Source organism: Octopus sinensis, unplaced genomic scaffold (assembly GCF_006345805.1).
Source record: "Octopus sinensis unplaced genomic scaffold, ASM634580v1 Contig14345, whole genome shotgun sequence".
Lineage (NCBI taxonomy): Eukaryota > Metazoa > Mollusca > Cephalopoda > Octopoda > Octopodidae > Octopus > Octopus sinensis.
This window is the reverse complement of record NW_021833228.1, coordinates 185,498-199,462: the sequence shown is the minus strand read 5'-3', so window position 1 is coordinate 199,462 and position 13,965 is coordinate 185,498. Positions and strand designations below refer to the sequence as shown.

The 13,965-nt window shown below is 33.8% G+C and overlaps 1 long non-coding RNA gene across 1 annotated transcript in view; it reads right to left on the bottom strand.

Annotated features, from left to right (window-relative positions):
• LOC115230068 overlaps nucleotides 1-13,965 on the bottom strand; it is a 127,653-nt gene that overhangs the window by 1,425 nt on the left and 112,263 nt on the right. Inside the window, exons 2-3 of the long non-coding RNA XR_003883398.2 lie at nucleotides 7,900-7,977; nucleotides 614-685 (exon numbers count right to left, since the gene is read on the bottom strand). This is a non-coding gene — a long non-coding RNA (uncharacterized LOC115230068). The remainder of the gene's footprint in view (nucleotides 1-613; nucleotides 686-7,899; nucleotides 7,978-13,965) is intronic.

Below are 13,965 nucleotides of genomic sequence, written 5' to 3'. Positions count from 1 at the left end.
AGTTCGGCTTGAATTGTGAATGTTCATTTTCTGGTAAATTCCCTTAAAGGAATTCTTTGTTTTCGCCTGAGGAGAATGATAGGATTTCGCTGTGTCACCTTTATTAAATCTCTTTTTATTGAAGCATTTACAGACACATGTGATGTGGTAAAGTCATTGCAAAATGGCAAAATAAATTGGAATTATCAGCTTCCAACACAATAACCCAATAAATAATGGCTGCAAGAAGAACCAAACTCAAAGTCTTCTGTTTGAATAAAGATGCTTTGTTTTAGATGTGAACTTTGGTACTTGTCCTTCATTACAATAACCTAACAGTGAACCTAAAGAAAATGTAAAACAAATTCACTCACCTGTTTACCCTTAAACAATATATTTTAGTTCCCTCTTCCAAAAGATAATATTAAACGCCATTTGTGTTTTCTAGTTTATCCATTATTACCAACCATGCTAACCCCAGTGGATATTTTATGAAATATCAGGAATATCGTAAATAAAATTGTCATACAGGTAACCTATCAATTGGAAATGAGGAATGTAACTTGTTCTCATTCATTCTGACAAATAAAATAGATCAGGTGAAAGTAAATATATAGAAATCAAATATACTCACCCACTTGCCACCAATCACGTCCTAACCTCTTAGCCACTCTCAGAAGATCCCTCTCCTTCAGAACTGGACTCTCTGAAATAAATATTTCCAAGTTTTATAATTGATTGTAAAACTTATTTATCTCTATAAATATTCTGTAGTTTATTGTTGTGGGACATTGTTATCATCAGTGGTTGGCTGGTGACCACTAGGGTTTTGCTCAGTATTTTTATACTTTCCATCGTGGGACCAGGTAATAGCTCAATATTTAGGCCCGCAACAAAATAGACTAACTTTCCGAAACCAGGTTTCTCTTTAACAGAGACATCCTACATAATCTAACATTGTTGCAATTATTTCATTTAATTATCATTTCATGAGACTGTTTCTTCTCATAGTTCTCTCTCTCCTTTCATATATCTGTACCATATCTATGACATGTGACTGTCCTCTGAACTCTACACTTCACTAACCACCATTCTCCTCATCTTCTGCTAAAGTCCAATATCATCCAATGTGGTCTCCAAAGATCTCGTCACAAATGCATGACACACCACTTCAAGTAAAATAAACGTAATACCTGTTCTCTTTGCTGTTGGAAATCTTGAATTTTATCATCCCACATCTCAGTTCACCTGGTCATTATCTGGTACAGGGAATATTTTAAGACTCCTTAATAAAGGTGAGCAATGATCAGTCCTCCACAGATGAAACAAAAAGTGATATCAGGTGTCCTAAAACACTGTACACTTGTACAAAACCCCATTCACTACATACAACTGGACATCTACACATTATTGCAGTGAAGACATCTGAAATGGTACAAAAGGACTGATACTCAAAATATAAAAGAAAGACGGAATACAAAGTGCGAGCTCCAAATCTTTATTTTCCAGAATGTTTGGCATATTTATTTCTTTTAACCCATCTTCGTTCTGTGACTTGATCTCAATGCCTTACTCTTATTGCAAAATTAGGTAGTGTACCATCGTCGTAATAGTTTTTTCAAGTTTCCCTTTAAACTTCATCAGGGTTTCTCCTGCTATTTTGACCTTCACTTGTTTCTGCTGACCTTTCACAAATGACGGGCTGCATTACTCATTTGCATTGAACCACATTCTTCACCAAGTTCCTCAGTCTACCGAGTTAATCCAGAACTATTTGCATATCCTTTTATTGTTGTTACTATTGTTATGTAATCCATTAATGTCTTCTCGAGTGTTTTCCTTTGAGCCATTTCTTATCAATCTGCTGATTTAAGTAACGTCTCCATAACAATCACAAACCAAATGACTGATTTTGTAGAAACTACAGCAATTCTCGTTTCAAAATGACACCAGTCTGCCGAGAAAGTTTTCCTCATGAACTGCATATCGAAATTGTTATAGCAGCTCCTCATCAGATCCTTAATCTTTTCTCATATATAAAACAGGTCCACTGCTTCCATCAACAATTTGTTTGCTAGAGAACCATAAACCAGATCAAATCACACAACATTCAATCCCTTTTATTCTTCTTTCCGTCTTGTATCACATCCTAGATTTAAGACACATGTTCCACACAGCCAGGAATGCCAGAGGATTCCAGTCTTCGAGATACTTTTAGTCCCATATTCATTATTCTGTAGATTTACAGTTGATCTCTTTGTGAATACAACCTTATAAATCTCGCCATCTATATTCAAGGTTGAAATTAGTCTGAACTAATCAATCGGTATTTGATTGCTGGTTTCAATGGACATTTCAAACTGTCTATGAATGGGAATCATTGCTTTTGCTTTGGATCTCCAGCATATATCCATCCAGTTCATCTTTATTGTATTTTAGCTTTCTGTTCTCAGTATCTGCAAACAGAATTCCCTTGTAGAAGTTAAAGAGGAGCGTTTAATTTTGTTGACGACATGATCATTTTTCTAGGGCTTTTGGAACAAAATTGTGCCCAAGGCCCTTTTTAAAGAGGTTGATGTTAGGAAAGGCACATCACCATAGAAAAGCCGGAATGTGTTCCTCATCCAATCAAGTATTTGTTGATAAGAACTGACATGGATAGGAATCATCCATCCAATCGATAGGAGCATAGACATCAGATGATAAATGATGAGGGTCATCAGTGTCTATCTTGGAGAGAGAGGGAGAGAGAGAACGGTTGTCTCAACATCAAACCTAATACTTTTACATGGATAAAGACAATGTTTAGGGGATGTAATGATAAATTTATTATCAGTGAAAACAAAAAGGCAGGGTGTTCACATAAGGAACACATTTCATTGTAAATCTGTCACATTATGAGAGATATTTGCCTAAATAGCAACAACAGCTATAACCTATCAGTAAACTTAGAAACTACATATTTTAGTCCTCCGTTTCAAAATACAGTATTAATTCTATTGTCTTCTAAATTATCCATTTTCCGAACCATGGATATTTTGTGAAATTCCATTGATATCAAAATGACTAATAGAATTATTATACAGCTAATATTTCAGATGTAAATTAGGAATGGATCTTGTCCTCAGTCATTCTGATAAACTACAAATGCTCAGGTGAAGGTTAAAAATATAGAAATCCATGAGGTACTGTTATTGCTACTCACCAACTGGCTGTGATGTTGTCAAGGCATCCTTCACAGAAGTTGGAGTCTTTGAAATGAATATTTTCAAGTTTCATAGTATAATTTCATTATAGTTATTGATAATCAACACTTTATTATTGTGGGAAGGGCATACAGCTGTAAAAACTAGTTCGTAGGGATGTGGTTGTGTACCCATGTAAAAGTTATGTTAACTTTGAGGGTAATAAGGTGTAAAATATCAGATGAGGGTACAAGATAATGCTATGAAACATTCACAAAGACAAGTTTAAGAGAGTTAATGAATGATAGCTGATTAATTATCATGTTAATGCGGCGTATAAACACTAACTATCAATATAGATTGTATAAAATCTGTGTGAAGAACATGTGACATTTGTTACAATTAATATGGTTGTGTCTCAGCACAGTTGATATTATGGTAGTTCCATGAGAAACCATAGAAAAATGTAACCATTTCCAGTACCGAACACTAATGATGAATTCTTTTCTTGGTCAAATAACAATGACCAGGTTCCATGATCTAATTTCAACATAACAATCAAGTCGGAAGTAAAACCAAAATGTGAAAGACTGAAAACAGTGACTCTCTTACAATTGAAACCATCTCAAAGCCAACAATTGTCAGTATAACGATGTCTATATATGGACAGTAAACGTTATTCAAACATCGTAACAAGCGATAATTATATATATATATAGTTAGAAAAGAGTTGTGAGTTCAAGTCACACTGGAATCTCATACGTTCATTCCTTTCCATGTATTGCATATGTTAGCATCAATGTTTTGTTCAAATGTGAACATATGTTCTCTGTTCAATATGAATGTTATCAAAATCACTGAACCGGTTTCCACAATCGATATTATTATAATGAGCTAATATGTTATACCAGACAGGAAACTACTGTAACAATCTAAGACAAAGAATTATGATGAGTTACTGGAACAGCATCATCATCATCATCATCAACATTCAAAGTTTGTTTTCCATGCTGGAATGGGTTGGAAATCTTGACAGGATCTGACAAGCCAGACAACTGCACCAGGCCCCAGATGGTTTCTTTGGCATGGTTTTCTATGGTAGGATGCTCTTATTGATGCCAACCACCTCACAGAGTGTACGTGGCCCCTTTTTATAAAGCACAAGTACTGGCATATTTAGCCAAAAGACATGTAAGACAAAGACCCCACAGCCGGGAGAGGGGGTATTGCAAATTTCTCTCCCCGCATCCTGATTCTTTTGTCATCACATTCCCTTCTCACCTCCTGAAAATGTCATCAGCTTCAGTGAAGCAAAACATCATAGAGTAGTGAGGACCGTCTAATTATGTAGAATGTTACACAACTTGATTACTACTTGTGCTATAATTAAATGCTCCCAGAACACACCAGGAAGTGGTTGGTGGAAACTAGGAAAGATGAAACCACAAGTTTGAAAGGAACGTTTGATATTGTTGGGAAATTGATGATCATTTCTAATGCTTGTGCGACAATAAAATATACCCAGGACCCTTTATAAAGTGGTTGGGGTTAGAAAGGGTCTACCACCTTAGAAAAGCTGCAATGTTTAAGTGAGATGTTTTCCTCAACAAATGACGGTTGGCAGTAATTTCAGATACAACTGACTTGGACAGTGATGACCCACCTAGTGTATGGAGCATGGAGAGCAGATGAGAAAGGATGAGGATGATATCATTTATTGTATTGAAACTTTTAACCAGCATCTTTCTTGAAAAGACGGAGAGAAAGAGCATGAGTGAGAGAGAGAATGAATGAGAGTACAATGAGATGACAAACAGGGCGAATATTCTCCTTAACGGGAGAGAACTGTTTCAGGGTTTATATTTAATTTTTGTATCTTTCTTTCTGCGAGTGAATGAGTAACTGATGTTTGCATAAAGTACATTTATTGGATATTCGTGTTGTTGTAGAAGAACAGAACTTCTTTATAGCGAAGCATTCAAATGAAATGTAGCAGTGGAACCTGTTCTCGGTCATTCTATTGACCACAATAGCTCAGTAAAAGCTAAAATTTATAGAAATCAATTATGTAATGTCATTCTATACTCAGCACGTGACTCTTCTACTGTCTGGACCTCTTTGTCTTCAAATATTAGCCTTGCTGAAATAAATATTTCCAAGATTATACTTTATAGTAAAATTTCTTTAATGAACATCGATATTTTATAATTGTGAAATATTCCTATAACCATAGTCAAGATTAACCGTCCCAAATGCCCCCACTCTGTAGGTAACGAAGGGCTTCTCCCTAAGAGTGGAAAGCAGATTGTATGAGACTTGTACGGACGGACAGATGTACAACACAATAATGAAAGATAGGCTGTGAAGATAGAAGACATGCAAAGGGTCGGAGAAAAATGAAGCCAGTATGCTCCACTGGATGTACAACATCAGTGTTCAGGTAAGTCACAGTGGAAATGTCTTAAGAGCAAATCTGGGTATAAGAGTCATCCGATGTAGAGTTCAAAAGAGAGATCTTTCATAGTATGGTTATGTGATGCATATGGATGAGGTGATCAGCATAAAGAGATGCGGATCTCTAAATGTGGAGAGAAGCTGAGGAAGAGGAAGACTGAGGAAGACATGGGACAAAGTGGTGAGAAATGATGTTCAGATGCTGAGCTTCACACGGGAAGATAACTAAAACGACTGAGACAATCAGCAATTTTCTGTGCTTGAAAAGACCCAACTGGCTAAGTGACATCGAGGCCATCAAGGCATGTCCTTTATGTGCATACCCCCCACCCCGCACACAATCTGTCCCCTAAAAAACATCACCAACAACCTAGAAACCATACACTCTTTCCCCACCATGATCCCTAACAAGGTGTAAAATGTTAGGTGAGGGTACACGATGTTCCTATGACAAAATAAGTTTACATTTCAGACATACAAATGTAAGAGAGTTAATGAATTATAGCTTATTAATTATCATGATAATTGGGTATATATGTGATACAATGGCACTGTGCTTGACGGTGCAATATTAGATATCAATATAGATTGTATATAATCTGAGTAAAGAACATATAGCCTTCATTACTATGAATATGATTGTGTCTCAGCACAGCTAATATTCTGGTAGTTCCATGAGCAAACGAAGAAAGATATAACCAAGTCCACTGCCAAATACTAATGATTAATTCATTTCCTGGTCAAATAACAATGACTATCTTTCATTAAATAATTTGAACGCAACAATCAAGACCAAAGGGTGAAACACTCAGAAAACTGTGCCTCTTTTAGCATTAATATCATCTAAAATCTAACAAGAGTGAGAAAAAGAATGACTATATGGATGGTAAATGTTGTCCAAACAATGTAATAAGTGTATATTATATATAGTTACAAACAAGGATTGGTGAGATCAAATCACACAGGGAACTCATATATAATTCCTATTTTTATATTTTATGTCAACATCAATATTTTATTTAAATGCAAACAGATGTTCACCTTTCAATACTAAATTTAATATTTAATCAACGTTAATGATCATTATACTTATAATCTTAGAGATTTGATTTTTAATTTCTTTAATTTATAACAAAGTTATTCTGACCTGAGACATTCAGGGTAGGTACCTAAACAACATGTCATGACAGACATCTGGCTACATAACAATAACACACAATAACAATAACCTATCAGAAAACTTAGGAAAGACTTTAGTAAAAGAAAGAAAATCTTTCTCGTTACCTCACCTGTTTACAAATAAACAACAAAATGTTTTAGTTCTCTGTCCTAAAAGACATCATTAACTCTATTATGTCTTCTTATTTAACCATTTTACCAACCACGTTAACCTTGATTTTATGAAATTTCAGTGGAATATTTAATAAAATCCTTTTTACAGCTAATGCGGAAACTAGGGATTGACGAGCGATTATAAGAGTTGAAGAGGCCCTGTAGTAAGGTGAGGATCGGCAATGAGTAAAATGTGAAGAATTCCGGTTAGAAGTAGGAGTTCACTAGGGATCATTCCTGAACCCCTCGTTTTCATCATAGTCCACCAGGCAATAACAGAAGTGACAAATCAAAAGCAATTCAAGATCGAAATCAAAATGGAAATTGTAGTTGTGACCGATGCCAGTGCCGCCTGACTGGCACCTGTTCCTGTGGCACGTTATAAGTACCATAGAAGCATAGGTCCTTGTCACTGCCGCCTGACTGGTTCCCTGTGCCGGTGGCACGTAAAAAGCACCATCCGAACGTGGTCGATGCCAGCCCCCACCCCGACTGGCTCCTGTGCCGGAGGCACGTAAAAAGGCACCCACCACACTCTCAGAGTGGTTGGCATTAGGAATGGCATACATATGTGGAAACCTTGCCAGATCACATTGGAGCCTGGCGCAGCCTACTGCCTTGCCAGTGAAATCGTCCGACCGATGCCACCATAAGAAACGGATGTTAAATGATGATGATGATGATGATGATGATGATGAGTTCTGTGACCAAATGACAAAATTAACTCTATTGTGTCTTCTAATTTGAACATTATTACCAACAGCATTAACCTCAATGGGTATTTCATAAACTCACAGTAAATCGATATCTTTAATTCAATTATTATACAGATAATCGTTCAATTGGAAAATAGGAATGGAAGCTGTTTTCAGTTATTCTTTCAAGCACAATATACTCGGGGGAAGAAAACCTTACAGAAATCAATTGGGAACTATTATTTTATACTCACCTATTGCCTGAGATGCAGCCCCTAATTCCTGACATGTAGCCTCTGTGTGTACACACCTGTTCTCACACTTTGGAGCCCCTGAAATAAATATTTCCAAGTTTTACATTTAAAAATAAACTTTCTTCATCTTTATTTTTATTAAACTCTATCTTGGGATATTTTCCTTTTCACAGCCAGATTTCAACACAATTTCTAGTTACCTAAACACTTTTAAACTTCGTATACTGGTAGAATGTGTCAAAAGAAAACATTTGGATCTTTTCCTTTTCACAGCCAGATTTCAACACAATTTCTAGTTAACTAAACACTTTTAAACTTCGTATACTGGTAGAATGTGTCAAAAGAAAACATTTGGATCTTTTCCTTTTCACAGCCAGATTTCAACACAATTTCTAGTTAACTAAACACTTTTAAACTTCGTATACTGGTAGAATGTGTCAAAAGAAAACATTATTTGGATCTTTTCCTTTTGATAGACAGATTTCCAGACAATTTCTAGTTAACTAAACACTTTTAAACTTCGTATACTAGTTGAATATCGGGCGGCTTTGGGCGGTTTTGTAACGAAAGGGTTAAACTTCGTATACTAGTAGAATGTGTCAAAAGAAAATATTATTTGGATAACGTATGATTATGCTTCGTAAACAGTATACGAAGTTTAAAAGTGTTTACTTAACTAGAAATTGTGTTGAAATCTGTCTATCAAAAGGGAAAGATCCAAATAATGTTTTCTTTTGACACATTCTACCAGTATACGAAGTTTAAAAGTGTTTAGTTAACTAGAAATTGTGTTGAAAACTGCCGTTCAAAAGGAAAAGTTCAAAATAATGTTTTCTTTTGACACATTCTACCAGTATACGAAGTTTAAAAGTGTTTAGTTAACTAGAAATTGTGTTGAAAACTGCCGTTCAAAAGGAAAAGATCCAAATAATGTTTTCTTTTGACACATTCTACCAGTATACGAAGTTTAAAAGTGTTTAGTTAACTAGAAATTGTGTTGAAATCTATCTATCAAAAGGAAAAGATCCAAATAATGTTTTCTTTTGACACATTCTACCAGTATACGAAGTTTGAAAGTGTTTAGTTAACTAGAAATTGTGTTGAAATCTATCTATCAAAAGGAAAAGATCCAAATAATGTTGTCTTTTGACACATTCTACCAGTATACGAAGTTTAAAAGTGTTTAGTTAACTAGAAATTGCGTTGAAATCTGTCTATCAAAAGGATAAGATCCAAATAATGTTTTCTCTTGACACATTCTACCAATATACGAAGTTTAAAAGTGTTTAGTTAACTAGAAATTGTGTTGAAATCTGTCTATCAAAAGGGAAAGATTCAAATAATGTTTTCTTTCGACACATTCTACCAGTATACGAAGTTTTAAAGTGTTTAGTTAACTAGAAATTGCGTTGAAATCTATCTATCAAAAGGAAAAGATCCAAATAATGTTTTCTCTTGACACATTCTACCAGTATACGAAGTTTAAAAGTGTTTAGTTAACTAGAAATTGCGTTGAAATCTGTCTATCAAAAGGAAAAGATCCAAATAATGTTTTCTTTTGACACATTCTACCAGTATACGAAGTTTAAAAGTGTTTAGTTAACTAGAAATTGCATTGAAATCTGTCTATCAAAAGGAAAAGATCCAAATAATGTTTTCTCTTGACACATTCTACCGGTATACGAAGTTAAAAAGTGTTTAGTTAACTAGAAATTGTGTTGAAATCTATCTATCAAAAGGAAAAGATCCAAATAATGTTTTCTTTTGACACATTCTACCAGTATACGAAGTTTAAAAGTGTTTAGTTAACTAGAAATTGGGTTGAAATCTGTCTATCAAAAGGAAAAGATCCAAATAATGTTTTCTTTTGACACATTCTACCAGAATACGAAGCCTAAATGTGTTTAGTTAACTAGAAAGTGTGTTGAAATCTGTCTATCAAAAGGAAAAGATCCAAATAATGTTTTCTTTCGACACATTCTACCAGTATACCAAGTTTAAAAGTGTTTAGTTAACTAGAAATTGTGTTGAAATCTATCTATCAAAAGGAAAAGATCCAAATAATGTTTTCTTTTGACACATTCTACCAGTATACGAAGTTTAAAAGTGTTTAGTTAACTAGAAATTGTGTTGAAATCTATCTATCAAAAGGAAAAGATCCAAATAATGTTTTCTTTTGACACATTCTACCAGTATACGAAGTTTAAAAGTGTTTAGTTAACTAGAAATTGTGTTGAAATCTATCTATCAAAAGGAAAAGATCCAAATAATGTTTTCTTTTGACACATTCTACCAGTATACGAAGTTAAAAAGTGTTAGTTAACTAGAAATTGTGTTGAAATCTGTCTATCAAAAGGAAAAGATCCAAATAATGTTTTCTTTTGACACATTCTACCAGTATACGAAGTTTAAAAGTGTTTAGTTAACTAGAAAGTGTGTTGAAATCTGTCTATCAAAAGGAAAAGATCCAAATAATGTTTTCTTTTGACACATTCTACCAGTATACGAAGTTTAAAAGTGTTTAGTTAACTAGAAATTGTGTTGAAATCTATCTATCAAAAGGAAAAGATCCAAATAATGTTTTCTCTTGACACATTCTACCAGTATATGAAGTTTAACCCTTTCGTTACCAAACCGCCCAAAGCCGTCCGAAAAATATTTTGCTTAATGTGACCAAACCGCCCAAATTTACCTATTCCTATTTAAATGAGAATATCAGAGCAAATCTCATTAGTACATTCGTGAAAACGTATGATTATACTTCGTAAACAGTTCATCTACAGTTTTGTACAAAGATCAACGTGTAATTTCAATTCCCTGAATTTTGGGAGATCATTTTCCACATTTTTATGGACATCGATTTTTCTTCAACTTTGAAAATAGATAGGAGTTTCATGTTATCAAGCATTGATTCCGAATTGAAAAATTTGTGAAACAAATACTGGGTACTGTTGTGGATTTAGTTTGTATACAGGGAAACTAATGTTAGTCAGCATGGCTTAGCGTATGATGTGGTCTGGAAGTTATTGTTTGAAGCGATCAATGCGGAAACAAACTTACGCAGAATGTAAACAAACTCAAAATGGGGGTTCAAATTTCGGAAAATTTGTGAAGCAAATACTGGGTACTGCGTGGATTTAGTTTTTATACAAGGAAAATAATGTTAGTCAGCATGGCCTAGGGAACGATGTGGTCTGGAATTTATCCCTTCCATACCATAACTAGGGCCGTATATTATTTTTTGACTGATTTCTTTAGTTCGGTCAAACTTACGGTGGATTCCAATATTTCAGTTTATTCCACCTTTATGGTACACCTGTTGTGCATTAAATTCAACTGATGATATAGTGATGTGCACAATTCTTCTTTATCAAAATTTTGTTGCATACCCATTTGAATATTAGCTGATGATTTATTTTCTATGGTGATGTTTAAACAAAATTTTAATATTTTTACCTTTTGCTCAATTTACCTGGATTTACCTGTAATTAAAGTCACTTTGAGAAAAAAGTTATGCAATAGAATTGATTAAGAACCCTTTCTTTAATTATGTTCCAAATATCACATTTATATGTTGATAAGTAAAAAAGTTAGTTATTTAGTGAAACAAGCCTAGATTCATGATTATTTTAGAATTTAATTGAAAATCATGAGGGGTGTATTTTGGTCAGAAATATAGTAAAGAAAGGGTTAAAAGTGTTTAGTTAACTAGAAATTGTGTTGAAATCTGTCTATCAAAAGGAAAAGATCCAAATGTTTTCTTTTGACACATTCTACCAGTATACGAAGTTTAAAAGTGTTTAGTTAACTGGAAATTGGGTTGAAATATGTCTATCAAAAGGAAAATATCCAAATGCTTTCTTTTGACACATTCTACCAGTATACGAAGTTTAAAAGTGTTTAGCTAACTAGAAATTGTGTTGAAATCTGTCTATCAAAAGGCAAAGATCCAAGTAGTGTTGTCTTTTGACACATTCAACCAGCATACGAAGTTTAAAAGTGTTTAGTTAACTAGAAATTGTGTTGAAATCTGTCTATCAAAAGGAAAAGATCCAAATAATGTTGTCTTTTGACACACTCTACCAGTATACGAAGTTTAAAAGTGTTTAGTTAACTAGAAATTGGGTTGAAATCTGTCTATCAAAAAGAAAAATATCCAAATGTTTTCTTTTGACACATTCTACCAGTATACGAAGTTCAAAAGTGTTTAGTTAACTAGAAATTGTGTTGAAATCTGTCTATCAAAAGGAAAAGATCCAAATGATGTTTTCTTTTGACACATTTTACCAGTATACGAAGTAAAATCTGGCTATCAAAAGGAAAAGATCCAAATAATGTTTTCTTTCGACACATCCTACCAGTATACGAAGTTTAAAAGTATTTAGTTAACTAGAAATTGTGTTGAAATCTGTCTATCAAAAGGCAAAGATTGAAGTAATGTTGTCTTTTGACACATTCAACCAGTATACGAAGTTCAAAAGTGTTTAGTTAACTAGAAATTGTGTTGAAATCTGTCTATCAAAAGGAAAAGATCCAAATAATGTTTTCTCTTGACACATTCTACCAGTATACGAAGTTTTAAAACCCTTTCGTTAACCAAACCGCCCAATAGCCGTCCGAAAAAAATATTTGGCTTAATGTGACCAAACCGCCCAATTTACCTATTCTATTTAATGAGAATATCAGAGCAATCTCATTGTACATTCGTGAAAACGTATGATGTATACTTCGTAAACAGTTCATCTACAGTTTGTACAAAGATTCAACGGTGTAATTTCAATCCCCTGAATTTTGGGAGATCATTTTCCACATTTTTATGGACATCGATTTTTCTTCAACTTTGAAAATAGATAGGAGTTTCATGTTATCAAGCATGATTTCCGATTGAAAAAATTTTGGAAACAAAATACTGGTACTTGTTGTGGATTTTAGTTGTATACAGGGAAACTAATGTTAGTCAGCATGGCTTAGCGTATGATGTTGGTTTCTGGAAGTTATTGTTTGAAGCGATCAATGCGGAAACAAACTTACGCAGAATGTAAACAAACTCAAAAGGGGGGGTTCAAATTCGGAAAATTTGTGAAGCAATACTGGGTACTGCGTGGATTTAGTTTTTATACAAGGAAAATAATGTTAGTCAGCATGGCCTAGGGAACGATGTGGTCTGGAATTTATCCACTTCCATACCATAACTAGGGCGTACTATTATTTTTTGACTGATTTCTTTAGTTCGGTCAAACTTACGGTGGATTCCAGTATTTCACTTATTTCCACTTTATGGTACACCTGTTGTGCATTAAATTCAACTGATGAATAGTGATGTGCACAATTCTTCTTTACAAAATTTTGTTGCATACCCATTTGATATTAGCTGATGATTATTTCTATGGTGATGTTTAAAACAAAATTTTAATATTTTTACCTTTTGCTCAATTTACCTGGATTACATGTTAATTAAAGTCACTTTGAGAAAAAAGTTATGAAATAGAATGATTAAGAAACCTTTCTTTAATATGTTCCAAATATCACATTTATATGTTGATAAGTAAAAAAGTTAGTTATTTAGTGAAAACAAGCTGGATTCTGATTATTTTAGAATTTAATGAAAACATAGGGTGTATTTTGGTCAGAAATATAGTAACGAAGGTTTAAAAGTGTTAGTAACTAGAAATTGTGTTGAAATCTGTCTATCAAAAGGAAAAGATCCAAATGTTTTCTTTTGACACATTCTACCGTATACGAGTTTAAAAAGTGTTTAGTTAACTGGAAATTGTGTTGAAATATGTCTATCAAAAGGAAAATATCCAAATGTTCTTTTTGACACATTCTACCAGTATACGAAGTTTAAAAGTGTTTAGCTAACTAGAAATTGTGTTGAAATCTGTACTATCAAAAGGCAAAGATCAAAGTATGTTGGTCTTTTGACACATTCAACCAGTATACGAAGTTTAAAAGTGTTTAGTTAACTAGAAATTGTGTTGAAATCTGTCTATCAAAAGGAAAAGATCCAAATAATGTTGTCTTTTGACACACCTACCAGTATACGAAGTTTAAAAGGTAGTAACA